This window comes from Callithrix jacchus, chromosome 21 (assembly GCF_049354715.1).
Source record: "Callithrix jacchus isolate 240 chromosome 21, calJac240_pri, whole genome shotgun sequence".
NCBI classification, from domain to species: Eukaryota; Metazoa; Chordata; class Mammalia; order Primates; family Cebidae; genus Callithrix; species Callithrix jacchus.
This window is the reverse complement of record NC_133522.1, coordinates 18,276,426-18,303,150: the sequence shown is the minus strand read 5'-3', so window position 1 is coordinate 18,303,150 and position 26,725 is coordinate 18,276,426.

The window sequence follows — 26,725 nt, the reverse complement described above, 5'->3', positions numbered from 1 at the left end:
ATGAATAAGAAAACTGACCACATCATTCTTCACTTCCTACTGACAGGCACCAATTGAGAGAGGGACACGGAGAGACAATGTCAGTCTTAACTGTAGGCAAAATGAAATACTAGTTGAAGCACTACTCAGCAACCTTTATCAGTAATTTGTGGCTATCAGTCATTTGGTGCCCAGCTGTTATCCGGTGAGCACCCATAAGAAAACATTGAAAGTAGCTCACTAAAGAATTACCTTCATATTATTCTGATACTTATTATGGAAAGGGCATGTGCTGTTTCTTCATATGAGGAAAGATTGGTTAACATATGATGGAAATGAGATTCTCAAATTCTTTCCCTTCAAAAATGTCGACATGAGGAGGCATAGTAAAACTCAAAAACACCAAGGTAGAACCTCCATTATTATTTGGTCACATTTGGCCCTGACAGTTATGTGATACACAATAAGAATATAGTAAAGAAGGAAATATTCCATTTATTCCTTTCTGGGAAGTTACTGTACTTGTTTCTCTTAACTTTTCCCACATATAGACTATATATGTTTCTGAAAAATGTGAATCTTTTCTAATCTTAGCAATGTATGATTTCATTTGAGATGTCAAATACCAATATTATTACTACTATCATGAATACTGCTAGTACTAACATCAATAACAGTAGTAACAAAATGGGCACCATTTAATTAAAATCTGTGCCAGCTTTTGGGCTGTTGAAGAATGACAGGGCTCTGGGCTCTTTCAAAATGTATGGCAAAACTTTATGTTTGCAAGGTTTTCTTATAGAAAATCATCTAGCTATAGGTAAAATGAAGGAGGATCATCTTCAGTTGCTTTCTATAAACAGCTACTCTTGGGAAATGAATGCAATATGAGGATGTAGCAGATACAGAGAAAAACATTGTATATAAATTGTTTCTCATCATGTACACCTGAATGAAATGAACTGTGTTAAATTGCTTATGTAAAGTAGGATTGTTTTTATTCATGAATAAATAGCATTTATAACCTTGCTTTTCCAAAGTAATAGGTGAATTTGCTGTTGGTTCACGTACCAAATCAATTTTGGATGGGTCGAATGAACTAGTTTTGAACCATTTATAATGGTATGCTTGCTATTCAATTCAAACAAAAACAATAGATAGAACGTTATGTTCACTGTGAATAATTTTCATAATTTTTTTTTTTACCATAGCTCACTTAGTTAACAAAAGACTCTCAACTTTATGGCCAGAATACCAGTATAATTACGACTATTCTTAAATTTTTATTCACCCAAACTACTAGAAGGTATCACATCAGAATTATAGGTTAATTAACATATTATAATTATTTAGTGGCCCAATAAAATATTAATGGTTTTGTGTAATTATTGGTTTGATATTCACAGGGATTCAGAGGTAAGCTTAAGGTTAACTTTTTTACAAGAATTTGTACTTTTAACATTTATGAAATGTCATATTATCATAGGAAAAAAAATGACATTCAAAATAGAAGCCCACTTTATTTTAAGCACATGTGCTATAAAATTTTGAGTAAGTATCATCAGTCACAGCATATTAGAACAGGAGTTTTCAAAGACTGGCCACACATGGCTTAGTTTTTTGTTTTTTGGTTTTTGGTTTTTTTTGAGACAGAGACTTGCTCTGCTGTCCAGGCTGGAGTGAAGTGACATGATCTATTGGCTCAATGCAACCTCTGCCTCCTGGGTTCAAGCGAGTCTCAGCCTCCCAAGAGTAGTAGCTGGGATTCCAGGCATGCACCACCATGTCTAGCTAATTTTTGTATTTTTAGTAGGGAAGGGGGTTTGCCATATTGACCAGGTTGATCTTGAACTCCTGACCTCAGGCAATGCTCCTGCCTTGGCCTCCCAAAGTGCTAGGATTACAGGCATAAGCCAGGATGACTGGCCTCTTTTATTTTTTTTTAAATGCTGATCTTTATCACTGTGAGATTACAGGTTGTTAGTGATAGGGCAAGGTTCATACTTTTGTTTGCAGAATTTCATAATACTTACTTATTCTACTATATAATCTGCTTATCCTGATATTAAGCACATGACTATTCTTTAATAAACATAACTCAGTTACTTCTATTGGTTTCTATATGGGCAAAAGTACTGTGTTTTTATATGAAATTTCATGTACTTTTGAATTCTCATTTGAGATACTCAGTTTAATCAATGAATAGTTTAATGTGTCTTTCACCTCCAAGATTCCAAGATAACAAGGAACACTCTAAGTTAAAAAGCTTGCCACATATCAGTCATATAGAAAGTATTCCTTATATGTTTGCTGAACATTTAAGAATCTAGTATTCAATAACACAATTGTAAAAGCAATGCCAGAAGAAAATTTACCAATCTCAGATTCTACCTTTTTTTGAATCTCTCAAACAAATTATCTTGTTCATATAAACCCCTGAAAAGTAACAGTTCTCCTAAGCTATGGAAGGTATTGTTGTTTAACATAACAATTCTCCTAAGCTGTGTAAAATATTGTATAAGGGTTCTACAAATACAGAACAATACTGCCTGCAATATAAATACTTACTGTCCAATATTATGTTTTATTTTTATCCCCTATAGCATCTACTAGATTGATGGCCACATAATAAATAACCAAATTTTTTTTGAGGCATCTAATTGAAGGGAGCGTAGCAGCAATAGATGAGATGGGCCAAGGAAAAGATGGAACATTTTATTATTAGATAAGATTTGTATTCCAAAGATGAAAGAGAGGCAATGAAATTATTGGGTCTCTAAAAGAGGAAAATGGTGGTTACACTGCTAAGGGTCATGCATATCATATAATGAGGATAGCAATTTCACAATAAATCGAATGGAGTCCATATGGTAGAATTATTTTCCCAGTAGTAGCAATTTGGGTGATTACTATCTTTGGTATATTGGCTTACATTTACCTTTCCTAGTTCAATTTTTAGGTTCAACATAATAAAGAAATATTATTGAGCAGTAAGGAAGAAGGAAGAAAATAATTGTCTAACTGTACATAGCAAAGCATCTGTGTGATTCATTTCCAAATTCTTTGTAATCAGGGAAAATAATTACAGTACTCTTCTAAAATTGGTACAGGAATGATTATTAAGCAGATGTACAGCTATTTGTCACTGAGGTTGGACAATTTCATTTATAAACTAACGTGTTTATATAACAGTTCTGGATCAAACCTAACCATCTGTGTTGGTTAAAAAAGCTTACTTGGGACATGTGCTGCCTACAGTACTGAAAGAGTTCTTTTGTTTCGTTAACAATTGGGTATGCTGTTCTGTGAGATTGGACTCTGGCATTTTACTCTTTGTTTACCCTGGAGAAAAACTCATCTGAATAGTTATTCTTTTTATCCACATACAATTCACTGAAAGCCATACTTTGCTCTGTGATGAATTAAAGTATTCACGTCATGAATACCGAGGTATGTGTTTTAACAGAATTCCAGAGCTAGAGAGGACCTTTGAGGGAGACTCTCTCTAAAATGTGCCAAAGTCTACAGCCAAATCAACTCTCTGAATTCAGATTTGTACTTGACTAGTTAGCAGCTATGTAACTTGGAGAAGTTATTTAAATTCTCTATTCCTCAATTTATTTTCCTTTCAATTAGTCAAGATATTAGTATTTACCCCATACAATTGACATGAAGATTAAACATTAATGCATGGAAAGCATGCATTACTTGCAAAAACACTGCTTGCTCTACTATAAGCAATACAAAAGCACTAGCTATTGTTTCATAATTCCACTTCCTCATATTACAGATGAAGAAATAATGGTTCTAATGCTCTGAAAGGCATTGATGACTAATGTGGAAAGAACACGTTTAGAGTCAGTCAAACCTGGATTTAAACTTGGCCCTTTTTTGAATTTTCTCTGTGGCTATTAGGCTTTTGGACCTCAAATTTAACCAAATGTAAATAAGTAAAACAAGATCATATTCTCAGAAGGTGATTTGTTAATTGCGTCTAGAGAAATATTTTGGTTTCTCTGTATTTTTACTTTTCTGGATATTTTTAGGTCTTGTACAGGATTTTCCTATGACTCAAGGAGAGAGATTTCAGTTTTTATTTCTAGATGGTTTTATTTTTATTATTATTTGCAGAGTTATGGAAAGATGCATTTTTTAAATTTTTGGCATTAACTGATTTCTTTTTTTTTATGGCCTAAAGTATGACCAATTTTTGTAAATAATCCATGGATACTTGAAGGCACATTGTGTTCGCTTTCATGATAGGACTTTGATATACATAATTCGAAGTTTGTTAGTTACGTTTACATCTTCTAAGTCCTTAGGTATTTTTTCCCCTTTAAATTTCATAGATGAAAAGATGAATGTATTTATCTATTTCTCTCTACTTTGCTTCATAACTGTTCATGATGTAGCATTATGGACATATATATTCATTTGTACAATGTGATTTGCAACACTAAAAATATCCTTCTTCAGTTAGTGTAATGTTTTGTGATCTGAATTAATCTTTACGTAAAAAAAAAATTATTTCAATGCTGGATTGCTTTTTGTGTAAAGTGTTTGTATACTCTTAAATCTTCTTGCTTTGTACTTTCTGTACTTTATGTTGTATGAGGGGCTTTTTGATTTTTTTTGTAAAGACTAAAATTGACTTTTCCTTTGGGGAAAAAATAGATGTCTTTTTAAATTTGTGAATTATGTTTGGTCTTATTTCCCATGTTATTGTATGCTTTATAAAACATTTTTATTTATGTTTTACATTTCCTATTTACTTTTACTTCATTTTGATGTTTAACTTTATCACTATAATTTTATAGAACTATATATAATATGATTATCTGCTATTTTTAGTGTTTCTTCTTCTTAGTAGATCATTTACAAAAATTAGCATATTTTTTCTGTTCACCCCTTTTCTGTTTGTTCCTCACCTGATTTTAGTTTATTCCTCTTAGAGTGCACATTTTTAATGTTGTATCTACTTACTCATCTCTTACTTGCCTGTCAACTTTTATGTTGCATTCTCTTTAGTTACTAAAGATGAGGGATCAAAAAACCTTGCTTTCCTTTGGCCTTGCTTCCCTCTTCTTCCACTCTTTTTTTGTTATGCCATATCTAAAATGCCCACTCAAGAACACTTGCAGGTTATTCTGAAACCATAATCCCCACATTTGTTTACTAATCATCTTGCAGTGAGAAAGATTCATTGTTCTTAACAGTTAGTCATCTACTTTAGCAAATAAAAATAGAGAACACACCATTGAACTTGAATTGCAGATAAATATAGAATAATTTTGTGGTATAAAATGTCACATGAACCATTTGAAATATTAAGCATTTGCATTGTATCTGGTAATCCTGAGCAGAGTTCTTTTGCCCCAAATCTCTAGTTATTCCTGGATTATTTGGAGTTTGGCCTCTGGAAAATCCCTAAAAAAGGACTTAAGTCAAAAATGGGCAAGTTCAGAGTGACTGATAACTGTGTTATTGAAATGCATTATCTTCCCTGAGCTCTTGCCTTGCGTTCTTGATTAATGGAAGCAATTCCTCTTTTTAATTCATGGTGAAAATATATCGTCATAATATTTATCTGCTCCCCGGCAGCATCTTTTTGCTGGGGAGTTTTGCATTTTCCATGTATTTTTTCCTACCTTTTACATCTTTGAAAATAATCTTTTTACATCTCCTATTAAGATGTTTTTATTAGTCATTATTGAAGAAAGACTATTTTCATGAATAAACTCTTGTTAAGGTAGAAGTCAAAGCTATGTTCGAGACTAATTAAATTTTTCTACTAATAATGAGTTTCTTGTATCTAAGTTCAATTTTTCTTTACTTCTCTCTAACCAAAAATTGAGCAACTTCATGAGATTCTTTTTTTCTTTTTGGCCTGTTTTGTGCAATCAGCAAACTGGTTAACTGGTACATGCAAATATTTCTAATTTTTTAATTATTTATTTTGCCTGGTTTTCTCTCTTTCTCAAACATAAACTGTGTTTTGGACTCTCCTGCCACTAGTCAGTGTATTACATTTTTTGTTTCCACTGTAGCCAAAAGAGAATTCCGTTTTCTTCTGAACTGCCCCTCACCTCAATGAGGTTCAATTTTGCTTACCTTTTCTAAAGTGCATGGTGCTTAGTTCACAGTCCCTTGTGTATTAGCTTCTTCCTACACCTTTCCTACTTGAGCCCTACTGCTTCTTGTCTCCTATCTACCTATGGGGGCGGAGGTCGTGTATGTTTCCGTTTTAAATGACCTGAGTTTCTCCACCCCCATTATATGCTTTTTGGATGACTTCTTAGAAATCCTTGTTTTATGCTGATATGTTTAAGCTTATATATTCACTGTTGTACTTGATAGCAAAAAAAAAAATACTTATTGAAGGAAAGTAATCACTAACTTCTTAATTAGGTCTATTTTAAAAAACAATGAGGGTGTTTTGGCTTTTTAAAAAACCTGTACTAATGTCAAGAACAATGAATAAGGGAATTAGAATGCTTAAAGAGGAAGTTACTGCTCCTGAATTACAAAAAATTACCTAATGAAAAAAATTGAAAATATTTAGGAAATCTGATTATTATTATTCAGATTTTGAATAACTTACTTCTAATTGAAGTTTTTGCCATATTATTTCTCAATTTCAAGACAACATTTTATATTTCTTAGCTAGGGTGTCATTTACAATAGATTATTGAGTTTCACTAGAATTTCTTATCTCATGATGATTCCATCTAGTATGCTATACTCCTTAGATGTCCTAAAGTTTCCTTTTAGGAACATTTGTTATGCTGAGATTGCTTGATATAAATACATCAGAGCAAGCTTAAAGCCTATACTACACACTAAATTAAGGATCAGAACACTACTTACCATAAATTTTTACACTCACTAGTTGGCATAATATCAATGGGGCACCAGAGACAAAGTAAGAATGTTTTTTATTAACATCATTTTCTTTTTTCCATTTCTTCAAGCCCTATGATAAGTAGTATTAATGTTCATAAGTGTCAGTTGGAGTCCTATGCAATGAGATTGTAATAAGATACTTCATGCTAATTCAATAAAGTTACAACGAACTCTTATCAAATGAATCTAGAAAAATGTTTCAAAAATAGAGTCCAATGTCTAATATTACATGTGTTTTTTTTTGGATCTGAACAGAATTTTTGAAGTAACTATTTCTAATAAAATTTACCAATCCAAATACAGAAACATTATTTTAACTTTTTAAAAACATTTCAACTTTCAGATACAGAGAGCACATGTGCAGGTTTGTTACATGAGGTTTGGATTATGGATCCCATCTCCCAGGTACTGAACATGACACCTGATAGGTAATTTTTCAACCCATTCACCCCCTCTTTCCACCGTCTAGCAGATTGTAGTGTCTGTTATTCTTGTATTTATGTCCATGTGTGTTTAGTGTTTAGCTATCACCTGTAAGTGAGAACATGTGGTATTTGGTTTTCAGTTCCTACGTTAATTTGTTTAGGACTATAACCTCCAGCTCTATCTATGTTGCTCAATTTAATTCTTTTTTGTGGCTGTATAATATTCCATAGTGTGTGTGTACCACAATTTCTTTATCCAATCTATCATTGGGGGGCACCTGGGTTGATTCCATGTCTTTGCTATTGTGGGTAGCACAGCAGTGAAAACATGAGCACGTGTGTCTTTTGGGCAGAGTGACTTATTTTCCTTTGAGTATATGCCAATCATGGGATTGCTGGCTCAAATGGTAGCTTTGTTTTAAGTTCTTTGAGAAAACTTCAGACTGCTTTCCACAGTGGCTGGACTGATTTACATTCTGATCAGCAGTGTATACACGTTTCCTTTTCTTGGCAGCCTCACCAGCATCTATTGTTTTCTGACTTTTTAACAACAGCCATCCTGACTGGGCTGAGGAAATATCTCATTGTGGTTTGGATTTGCATTTCTCTGATAATTTATGATGCTAAGCATATTTTTCCAAATGTTTGTTTGCCACACATATATCTTCTATTGAGAGGCAAACACAGAAACATTTTAAAGTTAGGGTTGTGATGTCTTTTTGGCCCCATACTCTACTGCATTTTTCTGATTTTTCTCCCTCATAAGCTTAGGTATTCAATTAAATTAAATGATGTATTTTTCACAACAGTGTCTTAGAGCATATAAATAATTTTATTTTTCATTTATTATTATTATTATTTGAGACAGAGTCTTACTCTGTCACCCAGGCTGGAGAGCAATGGCACGATCTCAGCTCACTGCAATGTCCACCTCCTGGATTCAAGCAATTTTCCTGTCTCAGCCTTTTAAGTAGCTGGGATTACAGGCGTGTGCCACCACAGCCAGCTATTTTTACCATGTCTCTGACCTCTGACCTCAGGTGATCCACCTGTCTCGGCCTCCCAAAGTGCTGGGATTACAGGCATGAGCCACTTCACCTGGCCTGCATCAAAATAATTTTAAAGGAAAAAAAAAAATAGAATTGTCAGTATTTGGTAACAAGGAAAAAGGAGTAAATCAGATCAAAATCTTTCTTTTAAGTGGAGGGTAGAAACACCTATAAAACAAACATTAATTTGAGAGGAGTGTCAATATAGACCAGTTTGCTTTTATTTCTTCCACTTTTGATTTTTGGGTGGCTTCTTAGAAGTACTCATTTTATCTTAGAATGGATAAGTTTATGTACTCACTCTTGGACCTGTTAGCATAAAGCTTATTTAGTGAAAGAAAATATTCAGTTACTTCTTAATGAGGTATACCTTTAAAATAATATATTTTTTATTTTTTGAAAAAAACCACCTGGGTTGTCAAGAAAGATAACATTGTAATTATTATAAGAGCTTTGCATCAAAAAATATTCCTTAAAGTAAGAAATGATTTAAAGTTTATTAACACATTTATTTGAGCCATTGCCTTCATGACTCCTATTATACCCAGTTTAAATGAGAAATAAAGAAATAAAAAGAGAATTCCTATATTCCATGGAGTTAGAAACTATATTCTCCTTACTTTTGAAGAAATACAGCATCATGTGCAAATAGTTCATAAATTTAAATCTACTATTGAATATTCATTATTATTAAGCATTAATACCTGCCCTATATTTACATTTATAAAATAATGGATGATTGTGTTTAGTATCTGGAATAGTTAAATCATATTAATTTCTATTAATATAATTTCATTAATTTGAAAAAACTACAAGATTTGTTTGAGACTGAGTTTCTGTTTAATATCTTGTGAGATTGCCAACCACCTGTCCTTTCCATATTTACCTCCAGATAATGGTTGATGTATCATTAAGGGTAAGATATAGATTTTGCTGTCAAATTCTGTCATCAGATAGTACTAGTTATAATGGGAGTTCTTAGATGCTAAGGAATTTTTGAAGCAAATCTTTTCCTTAAAGATGATTTGTTAGTATGATTTCATATTTCCCTATGGGAAAGGACATAAGCCTTTGAGAAACTTTGGATTAACCAAAATGCCAGATACGACTCCACCAGCAGTGATTTTAGACTAGAAAATTAGCACTATAACTTTTCACAAAGTTGTGTTCCATTTCATTCCTTGAGAGCTACGAAGTTAATCATCATAGCCATTCTGTAGGGTGTTTCTTAATATATGTTTAAGGTTTTTAAAAACGTATTAGTAATGAATTACAAGGAAAGGGCCTGGGTAAATTATCACCAAATGGTATTCCTGAAATCATATAGACTTTCCCATAGACTATAACTATTATCTAACTCATATAACTTTATAAAATATAAATTATTTTGAGCAATTTTATGTCTGTGACACAGTTGGACAAGTTTATATAGAAAGCAAATGAACATTAATTGTCTTACAGCCAAATATCTATATGCTTTCTCTATATGGCTTGAGAAAAAAATGTATATACACACACACATATACTATCAAGATAGTAAGTTGTAATAAACAACAGAAACCAATCTGTGAACTATCTCATTTATCAAAGACCAAATTCTACACTTATAGATCACAACACAACTTATAGGTTATGACACAATTGCCTTATTATGTTAATAAGAAACCTGTTTTACAAAACATCTATGAAACAAAATGCCCGAATACTTTGAAAAATACAGAAGGTAAAATGATCACTTGAAAGAATTGTATGTTCTTGAAAAAATTTTTTTGTTTGTTTGAGATGAAGTCTCACTCTATTGTGTCTCACTCTGCTGCTTAAGTGGAATGCAGTGGTGCAATCTTGGCTCACTGCAACCTCCGCCTCCCAGGTTCAAGAGGTTCTCCTGCCTCAGCCTCCCAAGTAGCTGAGACTATGGGCACTCGCTACCATGCCTGGCTAATTTTTGTATTTTCAGTAGAGACACTGTTTTAGTATGTTGGCCAAGCTGGTCTTGAACTGCCTACCTCATGATCTACCCTGTTCAGCCTCCCAAAGTGGTGGGATTAGAGGCGTGAGCCACTGCACCCAGCCTGAAGAATTTTATTCTTAGGAAAATGTAAAGCAGCAACACTGAAATGAGTACCATTTACATACAGTTATGGTCCCTGTATTTGATTAGTTATGCTTAATAAAAAATGTGCCCTTTACAGCAAAGAGCTCTTCAAGTTTCTCTTACTTGAAAAAGAGAGTGTGAAGTGAATGATCTGCAACAAAGGGTTGCTCAGTTTCTAGTCTTTGGAGGAGGAAGGAGCACATAATTCTTTCCTCTCAGGCCAACGGCATTATATTAATTTATAGTAACTGTTTCCTGATTCAGAAGCTATTTGGGAGAAACCTTTTAGGAAATGATCTTGCATAGCTGACAAGATGAGATATTTAATAACTAGTCACTGGATCTAAAAAAAGAAGTTGATTTACAGACACATTTTTTCCCTGAAGGTTAGGTTATCCCCAAAGATATGATATGAATATGTGTGTGTGTGTGTGTGCATGCATGTGTGTGTGTGTGTGTGTGTGTGTTTATATGAATTCCCTGGAAGAGACTTCTATTCATCTTAGAAATTTACATATCACTCTTGGGCTGGGTAATTCCAGCAAAAGCTTCCTCATTCATTGATGGTTAGTCACAGAATATAAATTGCTACTTTTTAAAAACTAGTTGCTATTATACTATATATTTTTAAAAAATATTTAAAAACATTCATTTAATGCTTCAAATATAGATGTAGAGAATTCCTTGGAAATCACCTGTATCCTTTTCTTCAAGATAAAAAGAGGACTGAGAATTATACTCACAACTCAGGACATTTCATGTAGAGCAATAACTTGGGAATAATCATTTTTTGTAACTATGCTGGTCTTCAGGACTCTAGGGAATTTACAGATATGGATAAATCCATTACTGTGAGGTTAGATTCTATGAAAACATAGAACAAAGTAAAGGATGTTGTCATTTAAAAAAATAACTCAATATCTGGGGACATGTTTTTCTCACTGAAGCTTGGAACTGTGATTTCCATAGCTGCACTCTCTGTGACTTTGGTAAGGGGAATGTAGTTCACACTTTCATCTATTGATGACCAAAGCCTCTGTTCAAGTGATGTGAAAAATATTCTCTAGTATTACAGCATCAAAGTTAAAAGCAAACAATTTCCTGCTATACAGTAGTGAGTGAGATGACATGCACTCTATGGATATTAAACTTTCATGTTATATAGAAGAATTGCAAGATGGATTTTGCTTTGGTATTTATACTCAAAAGAAATATGTCCACTTCTTGTATTCAAACGTGTCTTTATAGTTGGAGGCCAATTGAAATGCACTATACAATCTCCTAGAATTTAACTCCAATAATCCTAGTTAATAAAGATAATGCCTTACATTGTATAGCGCTTTACAATACAATGGGTGTTTTCCTATGTATAACTCAGGACTGAACTAAGTTCAGAAAAGACAGCTCTTATTATTTTCATTAGAAAAATGATTAAACAGGTCCACTAAGGCATCGTGACTCTTTAAGTTATATAAGTGGAAGGGTTTATGTGCTAAAAAGCATGCTTCTTTCATAGTAGCAGAGAAGAGGAACCCAAAACAGAAGATATGACTCTAGAGTCACTAATCTTGATGACTGAGGCAATTCCTCACATGCTTGAAAATTTTTTAGAATATTGATTCACAGCTGCTTGCCATCAGTTTTCAGGCAGATACATCTTGATTCTTGTCCTAGCACCAGGATATTTTCATATCTTATGTCTATAACTCTAGATCATTTTGATATATTTTAGCTGAAAGGTTTTCTTATGCTGAATCACCTGATGGATCTGAAGTATAAAAATTGCATAAATTAAAAGAAAATTAAAAGAAACATATGAGAATGTACTCAACAGCTAGTCATTGGGGAATATATTTAAAAATACAGTGAATTACCATCTTCAACCTCAATATTAAAAAAAAATAAATTTGGATGTTACCAGTTTTGAAAAGGATGTGGAGATATGGGAATTTTTATACATACCTGGTGGTATATATGCTTTTTTCTATAAGCTCTGCAGGGTAAATTGTCAATATCTAGGGGAAAAAAAGGACATATATGCAAATTATCCCTCAGAAATCCCATGCCAGAAAATTTTACCCAAGAGGGAAAGATTTGCATTTGGATATTTATTGCAACATTAATTTGGATTATTTTTTGCATCTTTATTTGTAATGGTAAAACCATACAATGCTTTTGTTTATGCTACTATAATTTCATTTGATAGCATAGTTCTCAGTTAAAAGGAAAATATATCTCCCAAAAAAACATTGACAAAATTAAAAACTGTTGAGTGAGAATAAGAAGTTTTATATCTTATAGTATATCATTTATGTAAATTTACAGAACTTACTATATATGTGCACCCATACTCTCACACACATTGCATGCACACACAATTCACTGATGCCATGCCAGATATCATAGTATCATATTTGTATTCGGGGAAGAAAGAATAATAAAAAGGTAGCACCAGTAGCCTCCACTGATATCATTTTACTTCTTTTTACCATAAGCATGCCACATAGCCACTCCTAATTAGATAAGAACTTGAAAATCAAGTATCATTCAAAAGGAAGAGGATTTTTGTCATTGGCTGGAATTAATCACAATTTATTCATGTTCTAAATAAAATTACCATTCTGTAGGCAGAAAAATTTAAGCAACCAACAGTAAGTATCTGGCATTTAGTAAATCACACTGTTAAATACAGTTCTATTTTTTCAATATTTAGTGATGAACATACCTCTTTAATCCCATTCTGATTTCAAGTACTTTGTGAATACACCCTATATTAAATTTTTCCCTCATTGCCCCCAGCACATTCAGTGATGGATGTATGAAAAGCACTCCAAAAGTACTTGTGATTAAATAACCCTGAGAAGAATGTGTTCACAGTCTTACAAATGAGAAATTTATCTTAGTAATTTATAGAAATTTCTGCACCACAATTGTCACATTTATAAAGAGTGATAGACTTAATTTGTATGGTATGCTATATCTTTCATGCTAAAATGTAAAAAGTAGTTTTTACTATTCCTTTGGGATAAGTGTTTGAATCATAAGTGCTTAAAATTGAAAACTTCACCTGCTATATGTAATTAGATACCCAGCATAGTGTCCATTCATTCCAGTGGAACTTATGCAAAGAATATCAAGCCTCAGCTTATGAATTCTTAAATTATAACTTGTTTTATCACCAAAAAGGCATCATTACAGGCTATAAAGACTGTTTCCTTTAGAAACTTAACAGACACTTTACATGTTATGACTTTTCCTTAGGTCAAGATTCTTGAAAAAAATAATGTGAGATTGAGGTTTGCTCCCAGAAGCTTTTGAGCAGTGAATTTGCCCATAAGGAAAGGAGTTAAGCAAGATCTCACTGAGCAAGAGGCTGAATCACAGTAGGTGGTGAGGGAGTACTTCCCTTTGGCAAGGCTTGTTCCTTGGGAGGGAATTAACTGAGACCTGTCAATAGCTGAGATTTCTGAGAGTTCCGCCTGAAAGAGAATATAGGCAGAGCAGATGTAATTTTATTGGCTGTTGTTACTAAACACAAACAGATAATAACTACTGATATTTTTCTCTAATTTTATAAAAGTTTTGATAAAAAAAGTGAGCATTTAGCATTCTTCCAGACATGACTGGAGCAAGATCATATTATTCCCAGTGTGTGGATTATAAGCACAATGTTCTCTAAGTTGTAATGATTAACTGTTATTTCACAATCATCTATCAAATAAAATGTTCCTATTGATTAGAATAACTCAAATTAGAAAAATTAAATCATGGTGACATAAACAAATGTTAATGGCAAAATTAAAATTATAAAATAATAGCAGTTATGACCATTTTGAGCCTTGTGCAAACTCCTCTATCCTTGTGTGTGGAGAAGCCCCAAGATAACCCCAAAGTAAAGTGATTCACTAGGAAGAATTGCAGGACTCAGTATATAGTCATATTTGTGGCTAAGATTATTTTTTTCTTTTTTATGCATTTTAGGTTTTGGGGTACATGTGCAGAACATGCAAGACAGTTGCATAGGTACACACATGGCAGTGTATTTTGCTGCCTCCTCCCCTTCACCCACATTTGGCATTTCTCCCCAGGCTATCCCTCCCCAGCTCCCCTCCCACCATTGTCCCTCCCCTATTCCCCCAATAGACCCGAGTGTTTAGTACTCCCGTCCCTGTGTCCATGTGTTCTCATTTTTCATCACCTGACTATGAGTCATAATATGCAGTATTTCATTTTCTGTTCTTGTGTCAGTTTGCTGAGAATGATGTTCTCCAGATTCATCAATGTCTCTACAGAAGACAGGAACTCATCATTTTTGAATGCTGCATAGTATTCCATGGTGTATATGTGCCACATTTTCCCAATTCAGTCTCTCATCGTTGGGCATTTGGGTTGGTTCCAGGTCTTTGCTATTGTAAACAGTGCTGCAATGAACATTCGTGTGCATGTGTCCTTATAGTAGAACGATTTATAGTCCTTTGTATATATACCCGGTAATGGGATTGCTGGGTCAAATGCAATTTCTATTTCTAAGGCATTGAGGAATCACCACACTGTCTTCGACACTGGTTGAATGAACTTACACTCCCACCAACAGTGTAAAAGTGTTCCTATTTCTCCACATCCTCTCCAGCATCTGTTGTCTCCAGATTTTTTAATAATCACCATTCTAACTGGTGTGAGATGGTATCTCAATGTGGTTCTGATTTGCATCTCTCTAATGACCAGTGATGATGAGCATTTTTTCATATGTTTGTTGGCCATATGTATGTCTTCTTTTGTAAAGTGTCTGTTCATATCCTTTGCCCATTTTTGAATGGGCTTGTTTGTTTTTTTCCTGTAAATCCATTTTAGTTCTTTGTAAATTCTGGATATCAGCCCTTTGTCAGATGGGTAAACTGCAAACATTTTTTCCCATTCTGTTGGTTGCCGATCCACTCTAGTGACTGTTTCTTTTGCCGTGCAGAAGCTGTGGAGTTTCATTAGGTCCCATTTGTCTATTTTGGCTTTTGTTGCCAATGCTTTTGGTGTTTTGTTCATGAAGTCCTTGCCTACTCCTATGTCCTGGATAGTTTTGCCTAGATTTCCTTCTAGGGTTTTTATCGTGCCAGGTCTTATGTTTAAGTCTTTAATCCATCTGGAGTTAATTTTAGTGTAAGGTGTCAGGAAGGGGTCCAGTTTCTGCTTTCTGCACATGGCTAGCCAGTTTTTCCAACACCATTTATGAAACAGGGAGTCCTTTCCCCATTGCTTGTTTTTGTCAGGTTTTTCAAAGATTGTATGGTTGTAGATATGTTGTGTTGCCTCCGATGCCTCTGTTCTGTTCCATTGGTCTATATCTCTGTTTTCGTACCAGTACGATGCTGTTTTGATTACTGTAGCCTTGTAGTATAGTTTAAAATCCGGTAGTGTGATGCCCCCCGCTGTGTTCTTTTTGCTTAGAATTGACATGGCTATACAGCTCTCTTCTGGTTCCATATGAAGTTCATGGTGGTTTTTTCCAGTTCTGTGAAGAAAGTCAATGGTTGCCTGATGGGGATAGCATTGAGTCTGTAAATTACTTTGGTTAGTATAGCCATTTTCACAATATTGATTCTTCCTAACCATTAACATGGAGTGTTTCTCCATCTGTTTGTGCCCTCTCTTATTTCATTGAGCAGTGGTTTGTAGTTTTCCTTGAAGAGGTCCCTTACATTCCTTGTGAGTTGTATTTCTAGGTATTTTATTCTTTTTGTAGTGATTGTGAATGGCCGTTGGTTCTTGATTTGGCTTTCTTTAAGTCTGTTATTGGTGTATAAGAATGCTTGTGATTTTTGCACATTGATTTTGTTTCCTGAGACTTTGCTGAAGTTGTTTATCAGTCTCAGGAGTTTTTGGGCTGAGGCAACGAGGTCTTCTAGGTATACTACCATGTCACCTGCAAATAGAGACAATTTTGCTTCCACCTTTCCTATTTGAATACCCTTTATTTCTTTTTCTTGCCTGATTGCTCTGGCTAGAACTTCCAGTACTATATTGGATAGGAGTGGTGAAAGAGGGCATCCTTGTCTGGTGCCTGATTTCATAGGAAATGCTTCCATTTTTTGCCAGTTCAGTATGATATTGGCTGTTGGTTTGTCGTAAATAGCTTTTATTACTTTGAGATACGTTCCATTGATACCGAGTTTATTGAGGGTTTTTAGCATAAAGGGCTGTTGAATTTTGTCGAATGCCTTCTCTGCGTCAATTGATATAATCATGTGGTTTTTGTTTTTGGTTCTATTTATGTGGTGAATTACGTTGATAGACTTGTGTATGTTGAACCAGCCTTGCATCCCCGGAATGAATCCTGCTTGATCATGGTGGATAAGCTTTTTGATGTGTTGTTGCAATCAGCTTGCCAGTATTTTATTGAAAATTTTTGCATCTATGTTCATCATGGATATTGGCCTGAAGTTTTCTTTTCTCGTTGGGTCTCTGCTGGGCTTTGGTAATAGGATAATGTTGGTCTCATAAAATGATTTGGGAAGGATTCCCTCTTTTTGAATTATTTGGAATAGTTTCAGAAGGAATGGTACCAGCTCCTCTTTGTGTGTCTGGTAGAATTCAGCTGTGATCTTTTCTGGACCTGGGCTTTTTTTGTGTGGTAGGCTCTTAATTGCTGCCTCAACTTCAGACCTTGTTATTGGTCTATTCATAGTTTCAGCTTCCTCCTGGTTTAGGCTTGGGAGGACACAGGTGTTCAGGAATTCATCCATTTCTTCCAGGTTTATTAGTTTATGTGCATAGAGTTGTTTGTAGTATTCTATGATGATGGTTTGAATTTCTGTGGAATCTGTGGTGATTTCCCCTTTATCGTTTTTTATTGCATCTATTTGGTTGTTCTCTCTTTTCTTTTTTATCAGTCTGGCTAGTGGTCTGTCTATTTTGTTGATCTTTTCAAAAAACCAGCTCTTGGATTTATAGATTTTTTGAAGAGTTTTTCGTGTCTCTATCTCCTTCAGTTCAGCTCTGATCTTAGTTATTTCTTGTCCCCTGCGAAGTTTTGAGTTTTTTTGATCTTGCTCCTTTAGCTCTTTCAATTTTGATGATAAGTTGTCAATTTTGGATCTCTCCACTCTTCTCATATGGGCACTTATTGCTATGTATTTTCTCTAGAGACTGCTTTAAATATGTCCCAGATTCTGGTATGTTTTGTCTTCATTCTCGTTGCTTTCTAAGAACTTCTTTATTTCTGCCTTCATTTCATTGTTTATCCAGTCAACATTCAAGAGCCAGTTGTTCAGTTTCCATGAAGCTGTGCCGTCCTGGGTTGGTTTCTGAGTTCTGAGTTCTAGCTTGATTACACTATGGTCTGAGAGACTGTTTTTTATTATTTCAGTTGTTTTGCATTTGTTGAGCAGTGCTTTACTTCCAATTATGTGGTCAATTTTAGAGTAGGTTTGATGTGGTGCTGAGAAGAATGTATATTCTGTGGATTTGGGGTGGAGAGTTCTGTAAACGTCTATTAGGTTTGCTTGTTCCTGGCCTGAGTTCATGCCTTGGATATCCTTGTTAATTTTCTGTCCGGTTGGTCTGTCTAATATTGACAGTGGAGTGTTAAAGTCTCCCACTATTATTGTGTGGGAGTCTAAGTCTCTTTGTCACTCATTAAGAACTTGCCTTATTTATCTGGTGCTCCTGTGTTGGGTCCATTTATTTTTAGGATCGCTAGCTCTTCTTGTTGTATCGATCATTTTACCATTATGTAATGTTTTTTTGTCTCTTTTGATCTTTGTTGCTTTAGAGTCTATTTTATCAGTCAGGAGAATTGCAACTCCTGCTTTTTTTTTTTTTTGTTCTCCATTTGCTTGGTAAATCTTCCTCCAACCCTTTATTTTGAGCTTTTGTGTATTCTTGCATGTGAGATGGGTTTCCTGTTTACAGCACACTGATGGGTTTTGTTTTTTTATCTAATTTGCCAGTCTGTGTCTTTTGATTGGTGCATTTAGCCCATTTACATTTAGGGTTAATGTTGTTATGTGTTAATTTGATACTGCCATTTTGATGCTAGCTGGCTGTTTTGTCCATTAGTTGATGTAGATTCTTCATTTTGTTGATGCTTTTTAACATTTAGTGTGTTTTTGGAATGGCTGGTACTGTTTGTTCCTTTCTATGTGTAGTGCCTCTTTCAGGAGCTCTTGTAAAGCAGGCCTGGTGGAGACAAAATCTCTGAGTACTTGCTTGTTCACAAAGGATTTTATTTTTCCTTCACTTATGAAGCTGAGTTTGGCTGGATATTAAATTCTGGGTTGAAAGTTCTTTTCTTTAATTATGTTGAATATTGGCCCCCACTCTTTTCTGGCTTGTAGGGTTTCTTCCAAGAGATCTGCTGTGAGTCTGATGGGCTTCCCTTTGTGGGTGACCCGACCTTTCTCTCTGGCTGCCCTTAGTATTTTCTCCTTCATTTCAACCCTGGTGAATCTGCCGATTATGTGCCTTGGGGTTCCTCTTCTTGCAGAATATCTTTGTGGTCTTCTGTTTTCCTGCATTTGAGTGTTGGCCTGCCTTGCTCAGTTGGGGAAATTTTCCTGGATAATATCCTGAAGAGTATTTTCCAGCTTGCATTCATTCTCTTCGTTGCATTCTGGTACACCTATCAAACATAGGTTAGGTCTCTACACATAGTCCCACATTTCTTGGATACTTTGTTCATTCCTTTTTGTGCTTTTTTCTCTAATCTTGGTTTCTCATTTTATTTCATTAAGCTGATCTTCAACTTTTGATATTCTTTCTTCTGCTTGGTCAATTCAGCTGTTGAAACTTGTGCATGCTTCGCGAAGTTCTCGTGTTGTGTTTTTCAGCTCCTTCAGTTCATTCATATTCCTCTCTACGTTATCTATTCTTGTTATCATTTCCTCAAATCTTTTTTCAAATATTTTTTCAAGGTTCTTAGTTTCTTTGCATTGATTTAAAACATGTTCTTTTAGCTCACAGATGTTTCTCATCACCCACCTTCTGAAGTCTAATTCCATCATTTCATCACAGTAATTCTCCATCCAGCTTTGTTTCCTTGCTGGTGAGGAATTTTGTAGGAGGCGAGGTGTTCTGGTTTTGGGTGTTTTTCTCCTTTTTGCGCTGGTTTCTTCCCATCTTTGTGGATTTATCCACCTGTCGTCTGAGTAGTTGCTGACTTTTCAGTTGGGTTTCTGAGTGGATGCCCAGATTGTTGATGATGAAGTACTTCTGTTACTTGGTTTTTCTTCTACCAGTCTAGCCTTTCTGTTGTACGACTGCTGAGGTCCACTCCAGGCCCTGCTTGTCTGGGGTACACTTGTAGCAGCTGCGTAACAGTGAGGGATGCTACCAGTTTCTTCTTCTGCTGTCTTTTTCTCAGACTGATGCCTGCCAAATGTCAGTCTGAAAAGTCCTTTTTGTGATGACTTTTTGGATATACAGGGGTCAGGGAGCTGCTTGAGGAGACAGTTTGTACTTTATAGGTGCTCAAGTGCTGAGCTGTGAGCTCCGTTGTTCATTCCGGGCTGTTAGGCAGGTACGTTTAAGTCTGCTGCAGCAGAACTCATAAAACCCCTTTTTTTCCTCAGATGCTCTGTCTTGGAGGGTTGGGGCTTTCTTTATGAGTGTCCGTTGCACTGTCCTGCCCAGCTAGGAGGCAGTCTAGTCACCATTTGCCTGCCGAGGCTTCACCCTGCTGGTGTGGGGTCCACCCTGTTGCTGCGGGCTCTGCCCTGCTGCCTTGGTCTCTGCCCTGCTGCCATAGGCTCCACCTTGTGGCAGAGTCTCTCTGTTGTAGTGAGTTGCCTTGGCAATGGCAGGCTGCATCAGCAATGGGAGTGTACCTCAGTAGGGGCATGGCTAAGATTTATTACAGCAATAGGATTCAAAGCAAAATCAGCACAGAGAAGAGGAACATAGGACAAAATCCAAAGACAGGTTTTCAAAAGTTCTTTCCCATTAGAGTTACACAGAATGTGCTTCATTCCTCTAGGATCAAGCTGTGACAACAGTAGAAAAGTGTGACAGGGAAGCTCATTCCTGCAGTGTTGCAGAAACTCAAGAGATTTAGCGTCAAAGGTTTTCATGGGGCCTAGTCATATAGGCACTTTCTGTCTGACACCTGCCAAAATTCCAGACTCCAAGGTGGGGGGGTGGGGAAGCAGATGTTCAGCATAAACCACATGTTTATCCAAACAGTTCAGGCACAATAAACCACATTCATCAATTAGGGAATGACAGGAACACACAAAATCCAAGTTCCCAGATGCTGCCGAGGATTAAGCTTGTATGTCAGCCTTTCTGAAGGTAGCAGTTAAGGCCTTTCATGTTAACTTTTCTAAACACCTCTGATGCTCTATTATTATGCAGTAATTTTACTATATGGTGTCTGGGGGACCAGATCCATGGGTTTATTTAGACCTTCTTCTAAAATATGTAACACATTTACATTTCCAATATTTAGTGAGATAAATATCACTGCTCTTATGTGAAATGAGAAGCCACAAAGGATTTCCTGGAATTTATAGAAAATATGACTGTGCTCTTTTTATTATATGTGAATAAGAAGAGACAAGGTTAGAAAAAGGACAGCAGCTGAGATTAGTCATATGCAGTAGTGGAAGCAAGTGAGCCGTTAAAAGAAATCGCAAAGTAAATGGCTTAAAATCATGGATGCAGGAGGTAGTCTGGCTGTGACCCTTAGAATGTCTTGGCCTCTATTCCCTCATCTATAAAGTGGGGCTGCAAACAGTCTTGCTTCATAAAATCCCTTTTTGGAAATGAGTTGATTTTTCCATATTTTTCTAATATATTTAAATAATACTGAGAACATAGTAAAGGTAACCTTTTGAGTATTTGTAAAATAAATTAAAATTATATAAATTAACAAACAGGTACCTCTCTAAAACAACAAAATATGACCTAGTTAAACTTCTAAGCCCAGAGTATAAAATTAATTTTGGAAAGGCCAGTAGTTTAGAAAACATAAAAAGAAAATTGTACAACCAACTTTTAGGTAAGATTTCATTTGTTTGTATTGCATTCTTCCCAAAAGACACTCAAAGTATTCTGAAAAAAACGATCAAATTTACCCTTGACTTTCACACTCAAATATATGTTTTTTCTAGAAAAATATTCTTTTTATGTAAATTAGCAAATGAGCTATGTAACTCGTCTTACCTCTAAATCATTAATTATTTTAAATAACTTAAGAAAAATGCAAGACAGATGTATTAGTCTCTAAATGGACAGAATTAGTATATTAGTCTCTAAGGGGACATAACTAATAGAATAGATGAATATATAAAGAGAAGTTTATTGGTAGAATTGACTCACAGGATCACAAAGTGAAGTTCCACAATAGGCTGTCTGCAAGCTTAGGAGCACGGAAGCCAGTCCCAGTCCCAAAACCTCAGAAGTAGGGAAGCTGACAGTGCAGCCTTCAGTCTGTGCCTGGAGGTCTGAGAGCCCTGGCATATCAGAGGTGTAAGTCCAAGAGTTCAAAAGCTGAAGAACTTCGAGTCTAAGTCTGATATTGAAAGGCAGAAAACATCCAGCATGGGAGAAAGATGGAGGCCAGAAGACTCAGTCAGTCTAGTCCTTGACATTCCTCTGCCTGCTTTCGTTCTAGCTGTGCTGGTGGCTGATTAGATGGTGCCCACCCAGACTGAGGGTGGCTCTGCCTTTCCCAGTCCACTGACTCAAATATTAATCTTCTTTGGCAACAGCTTCACAGACATAATCAGGAACAATACTTTGCATCTTTCAATTCAATCAAGTTGGCACTCAATATTAACCATCACAACAGAAAATACAAACAAAGCAAAATTCTAATGAAATTTATTTCACTGTTCTTTCTTCTTACGCTTGTCATTTCATAATGCATTGTTTATGATATTCCTGTACTTTTTCTATTTCAGTAAAAGTAATTTTATCTGCTAGTTTAAGTTGCTGCAATTTTCAAAAATTTTAAGACTTCAACTGTTTCAGAGCTGGTTTATATAGACTTATCTTTCTGATGTAACCTAATTAAATTATTAAAAGACTCTAGGAATTTCTCATGGCACTCTCTTTTCTTTATTTCAAATTCCCAAATAAGGATACTGTTTTTTTCCCTCTGATAACCACTGTAAATATAGAAAACTGGGGGCAGATACACCCAATGAGGACCCTCAATGAGTCAACACCTTGTAATGTGTTCTTGCCTTGAGAGTAAGTGAACTTAGGTATGTTTCTGATCAACGGAATATGGCAATGGTAGTGGAATATCACCACTGTGATTATGTTATGCTCTAAGATAAAAGGGAAGGGATTTTGCAGGTGTATTAACGTTTCTAATCAGTTGACTATGAGTTAAGAGATTATCTTGGATAGGTTGACCTAATCAGAAAAACCCTTTAAAAAAAGATCTAGAGATCAGAGAATCTCTCACTTTCTGGGGAAAAAAAAGCAGCTTTGAGGTTTTCACCTTTATGGAAGGGTCTGAGCTTGGAAAAAGATTATAAGCATCATAGGAGACCCGAGCCCTACCTGATGGTTTGCTTGCAGCCTTGTGACCACTGAGGAAAGGACCAAGTGAAGACATGTCTGGCTTCTTGACCCATGGAATCTATGAGATAATAAATACTTTCATTCTAGGCTACTAAGTTGGTGGTAATTTGTTTGGCAGAAAACTAGTAAATAAGTATAATAAAATTTATTTTTGAAAAGCATCTAGGTGGCCTCTAAACCTCACAAAAATAAATAAATATATAAATAAGTAGGGTAGACTAAGCCATAGTAACAAATAGACCCAAGCATATGTTTCAACAATAGAAGGTACTGGTTTAACTGTTGACCATGTAATGATTTTCAGCAATGACACAGTCATAGGAGGGCTTTCCTCACAGTCACTGAGGACCTTAGGGGGCCAGTGGCTCTGCTGAACTGGCTTTTGAGGTCTTCCTTACCAACCTACAGTTGGTAGGAAGGGGCATATAGCAAGGTGGAGTGTGTGGGGCAAGTTTCTGGGATACACTTCACTCCCCCTTTAATCTCATTGGCCAGAACACAATCACATGATAGGTCACAGGAGAGGGGCAGGGAAATCTGATCCAGCTTTGTGAGCAGGAAAAAAAAGAACATGAAATTTAGGGAATAATTAGCCTTTTAACATGCTCGTCGAAGTATTGACAGAGAGCCCTGTTGACATATGGGGAACCTAGGCTAAAAACACATCAGTAACTTAGCCAAGACCACTGTACAATACCCTCTCTTGCTTTACCATTCTCTTTAATGGGTGAGCATGATATTTATGTAGGTAGAAATTATATGCTACTTTGGTATAATTTGTTATAATTTCACAAGAGGCTTTATGAAGATTTTTGGTAATTCATTAATCCACTCAACATGTAATTTTGTTCAATAAAGGAAAAGCTATTACGGGCTGGGATACAAACATGTTCAATGTATCACAATCGCCCTAGAGGAATCAGTTCATGGGGAAGTCACTACTTTTCTATTATTTTTCAGAAAACAGATCTGTGATCCAAAATATTTTCAACTTGGAAAGTCAACATCTTGTAAGTAGCTGAGCCAAGAATAAAACTCAGGTCTCATGACTTCCAATATTTTTTTTCAGGGGAACTATGCACAATTTCTATTTTGTAAGGGAATCTACATAGCATTTTATAATATTTTCTTTTGAGCAAAATATATGTATATTTTCTGTATGACAAACTCCAGAGATGAATTTTGCATATGTTAAAGAAGATATATTACTTCACAAATATTACAAACTTGTGTTACACTTATAAATGTTTATTTTACTACAAGGCAATATTATTTACTAAAAAAAATCTGTGACATAAATCTTAAAATAGGTATCTGACATTTTGTTTGTACTGAAATAATTCACTTTTAAAAATCACTGTAATGGAACAAAAAGTTGTACTTTGTCATTTGACATGGTAGATATCTTGAAAGTACATTTAAATGTTCTGAGTTTTAGTGTCCTCCTGAAAGCAATTTTGGAAGGTATTATTGGGATAATACTCGGTGATGGCTTACGTAGCATTCAAATACCAGCTTCTCAATCTCTGAAGTTGACAGTGCTGTTAGAAAAAATTCAATCTTGTTTCTGCCTTTTTGGAATTCTGATAAAGCTCCCTCCTGTAATTTAGAATCATGCTTCTGTCTAAACAATGTTTATTGACAAAAAAATGACTTATAATGAACAGTGTTCAGAAATTGCTGTTGGTAACAAAAATGAATGGGGAAAAATTTGATAATAAATGAAAAATGAATAAACAAACCCTCCTCCTCACTTCTAACTCTTTTGTGATTTACTTGACTTGTGGCAAGCTTGGAAGTATGATAAAGAAAGATAAATGTCTAAAATGTTGTCAGCAGAAGTGGGGCATAATATAGGAGTGCAGAGGAGGGGACCTGTCTATCTACATATATTGCTTGCAAGTGTATCCATTCATAAGTATCTAATTTTGCATATATTTGTAGCCCATGAAGGATTCATTACAACTTCAAAATATTTAATAAAATATAGAACACTAATATGAGTGGTTGAGAAAAAATAGGACAAGAGGAAAAGGAGACTGTAAAAACAATAGCTAAATCAAAGTATAAATTTAGTGTCAAAATGAATGCAGAAATCTTATAACTGTACAAAATGCAAGCCACAAATCATATTCCAACTTTCCAGTCACCTTCACAAAAGTGATCACATATGCATGTCAGTTTGATATGAGCCTCTAAAGTCTGGAATGTAGGGAGGAAAAGCAAGTCTATAGACAAACAGGTGAAGTGGGTTATCACAGGGAGGAGGTCGAGTATCTTTAACATTTAAAGGAAAAATGCAAAACCTTCAGACTTGGTGTTAGTTTTCTATTGCTGCAAGAAAAATATTACCACAAATTCAGTGGTTTAAATTCCATGAATTAATAAACAGTTCTGGAGGTCAGAAGTCTAACATGGGTCTCACTAGGTTAAACCCTATATCTCTTTGCCCTTAGAATATGCACTGGCAAGGTTATGGCTACTATGGGTTTACCCCAAGATAACTTTGCCAGGAAATATCTCACTTTTATTAATATTTTTGCATCACTCTAGTGCATCAACTTTAGAAACAAAATACAGCATTTTATTTATAGCATCTGGTTTTAGTAGTGGAATAGTGATACTTCCACTTACAAAATATAGTAATTATTGGTTGCTGAAAATGTCAAATCCTAGAAAACATGCCATTCCTACGGCTGATGTTAAACATCATTCTCAAACAGTTGTGGGGCAAAAATTCATTTGATAAATCCAATTTTTCGAAAATAAACCTTGTAATAATTCAGATGATTTTGATGTTAGTTTTGTTTAGAAATAACTCCAAGAACAGTTTTTATATTTTAATTTGTTTCAGCCTCAAAATGTCATGTTTATGTAAAATTAAATGAGGGCTCACAAAAAGCTGCACTTTTTTTTTCTATAAGGGTAAAGGGTTTTAAGGTCAAAGTGTTGGCAGAAATACTCTTCTTTCTGGAGAACATAGGACAGAATCTTTTTCATTCTTTCTCCAGTTTCAAGAGGCTGCCCTCATTCCTTGACTCAATGTCCCCTTCCTCCTTCTTCAATGTCAACAACTGCATGTCAAGTGCTTTTACCATTGCATCTCTCTGATTCTTCTGTTTTGATATATTATTTTCTAACCAAAGCCACAAAAAGTTCTCCATTCTAAGGGCTTGCATAATTAGATTGAACCTATTTGGGAAATCTAGGATAATCTTCCCAGCTCAAGGGCCGTATTCTTAATTACATATGCAAAACATCCTTTGCCTCGTATTTGTAGGTAGAATGTCCTTTGCCACATCTTGGTAGGTAGAATATACCTACCTACCTACTTGTGAATATATGCATGATATTAGTACTTAGACAGTTTGGGGAACAATTATTCTACCTATCAAGAAAGTGTAACCATGACTTTGTCTTAATGCCCTTGGCTGTTGATCTTTGATAAAGATAGAAATGTTTTTTTAGTCTTCTTTAGAAAACTATAATCAAATGAAAATGCCAAATCCCCATAAAGATGTGACGCCCAAGTAACTGTGGATTTATAAATTGCCTATGAGACAAATAGTAATAGAGAAAAGCACTTTTATGTCACACTTCATATGGTCATACATTGTTACTCACAAATTTGAAAAATTAAAAAAAACATAGAAGCTATAAATATCTAAGTTGAGCTAGAACAATTAAATATAAAAATGTTAAATATGAATCTATGCTGATATAGATTTTAAATGCATATGCTTTTGCTCACC